The 2,649-nt window shown below is 40.6% G+C and overlaps 1 pseudogene; it reads right to left on the bottom strand.

The window, feature by feature from the left end:
- Positions 1-919: 919 nt before the first annotated feature.
- LOC106001532 lies at positions 920-1,881 on the bottom strand (annotated as a pseudogene).
- Positions 1,882-2,649: the final 768 nt, after the last annotated feature.

Raw genomic sequence — 2,649 nt, 5'->3', positions numbered from 1 at the left:
TTGAATTCAGAGCTTCTTTTGCTCAAGTCCAGCACTCTCTCTTCTACGTCACCAACACCCCAACAAATTCAACTCAGGCCTTGAGTTCAAATCTCAGGAATTGCAATAAAAAAGAAGAAAAAGAAAAATGAAAAGAAAGAGGATAGAGGGACGTCCAATAAGTTTTTTTTGTGTATTTTGGTTTGTTTATTTTTGTTTGGCCAGGCCTTGGTTTTGAAATTAGAGCCTGGGAAATGTGCCTGAGATGTGTTTGCCCTATGCTGGCATTTTACCATTTCAACTACAGCTGAACTGGGCAACCCAGGCCCTAGGTTCAAATCCCAGGAATGTAAAATGAACGGTGTGGAGGTCACAATAAAAGCTTTACATGTTTCGCCCCCTTCCAAGTCCTGAAGCATTTTCTCTTTCCCAGTCTTGGGTCTGGACCTGGGAACTGCCTGAGTTTTCTAAGCCCTAGGCTGGCGCACTACCACTTGTCCCAAAGATGAACTGGGCAACTGAGGCCCTGAATTCAAGCCCTAGGACTGGTAGAAAACAATGGCCAGGAGGTCTCAACAAACTTTCTATGTTTGCTTTATGTTTTTCCCCCCTTTGCCAGTCCTGGGTCATAAAGTGAGGGCCTGGGGACTGTACCTGACTTTTTTTTTTAGATTTCAGCATTATATAATTTAATTTTTATCATACATGTAAGAAAAGAATTTTAAATTAACGGCAACCATATACTACATAAAAGTAAAATTTCTCTCGGAAATGTCTGAGTACAAGTAGAAGGGAAATTCACATTGATCTGATTTTTAATATTTAAATTATTGAAAAGCTTATGCTTTATTAAACAATTAGCATTATCAAAATACATCATCAAAGTACAATATCACATAGCTGTGGTTTCTATGCCTAATAACTTAAATGCATGCATTTTTCAAACTCCTGATGAACTACCTACAATATCAATATTAAGGAATTCTTTAAATTTGTCATATAACACTAACACCAAAACACCCCTGTACCTCGAAGGATGTTGGAGAAGGCACCACGAAAAAATGCACCAATTCTCTCATGTTGGTATATTTTCATAAAGCAGTCTAATGTTCCTTTATTTTGCCGCTGAGACTCACCACTCTGCATCATCATGTCTTCTAACTGTGTCAAAGGGATAAGAGAGTATTCCAGAACATGTAGTCACAATTTGAGCAATGATAAAGGAAACAAGAAATGGGGTTTCCTTTGGTTTGGGTAACAAGCACTTAACTGTGTCATAAGCTCCAAAGTAAGAGGCTCAGTACACAATAATGCCCTGAACTGAAACACTAAATCCTTGGTATAAGCCAATAATTCCTTCTGATTTTGCTATTTTCATAATACAGTCACCTAAACCCTTGAACTGTCTCTCTTCAGGACCTTTTCCAATATCAACACCTAAATGGGTTTGGACAAAATCCAGTGGAAATACTACACATAAGGATGTTACTCCAGCAGCTCCACCAGAAGCCAGATTTGCCAAAAACCACCTCCAGAAATATTTTTCTTTATTAACCCCCGACATGAAAAGCTGTTTGTATTTGTCTTTGAAAGCAAAATTTAGAGATTATGTTAGAAAATACCTGATAACATTCGCAAATTGCCACTCCAATAACTGAAGAAACCCTGCTCATGGGGAATCCGTACCAGGCAGTCCACCAAGTCCTTGTACCGGGCCTCGGGGCTGATCTGCTTGGAGGATGCCTGCACCTGCAGCAGCAGCTTCACCTGCTCGATAGGCGCCACCGCCGTCTTCGACATGGCTGCTACCACACCGCTGGCCAGCAGTTCCTTCCAGAAGGACACGGGATCAAACAGTTTCTCCCCCTTTTCTGGCTTCTTCTTCCCAGACTCACTCTGCATGGTAAAGTGGCATCAGAACCGGCAGTCACAGGGGCCAGGAGAGAAAACTGCTGCAGCTTGGTCCTGGCGGGTGTGCCTGACTTTTTTTTCTTTTTGCTCAAGACTGATGCTCTACCACTTGACAAACAACTGAAACAGGAAACCCAGACCTAAGTTCAAATCCCAGGTATGGCAAAAGAAAAAGAAAAAGAAATACAAAAAGAAAAAGAATAGCAAGGAGGTCCCAACAAACATTTTATGGTTGCTTTTTAAAAATTCATTATTTATTTATTTTGGTGCCTTGAAGTCATGGGCCTAGGAATGGTGTTTAAATTTACTTTGTCTTAAGCTGACACAGTAGCACTTGACACACAGCTAAATGAGATAACCCAGACCCTGAGTTCAAATTCCAGGACTGGCCAAAAAATGGTGAGGAGAACTCAAAAACTAAGTTTTTTGTTTGTTTGTTTGTTGTTTCCAGTCCCAGGGCTTGTTCTCTGTCCCAGTCCTATGGCTTGAAGTCCGGGCTTGGAAAAAGTGCCTGAACTTCCTTTGCCATATGCTGGTGCAAGAGAACTTGACCCACAGCTGAACCTGGCAACACAGGTTCTAAGTTCAAGCCCCAGGACATGCAAAAGGAAACAATACTGGGAAAGTGCATGAGTGATTTATTATTGTTGTTGTTGTTGTTATTATTAAAAGAATAAATGGCACTTCATTCCTCAAATGAATAACAATAGTCATTCTGTTGGCAGCCAGTCCATATTTATTAACAGATTCTCTGTTTCT

Source organism: Dipodomys ordii, unplaced genomic scaffold (genome assembly GCF_000151885.1).
Source record: "Dipodomys ordii isolate 6190 unplaced genomic scaffold, Dord_2.0 Scaffold310, whole genome shotgun sequence".
Lineage (NCBI taxonomy): Eukaryota > Metazoa > Chordata > Mammalia > Rodentia > Heteromyidae > Dipodomys > Dipodomys ordii.
Note: the sequence above shows the minus strand (reverse complement) of the source record. Positions and strands in the feature narration are given on the sequence as shown.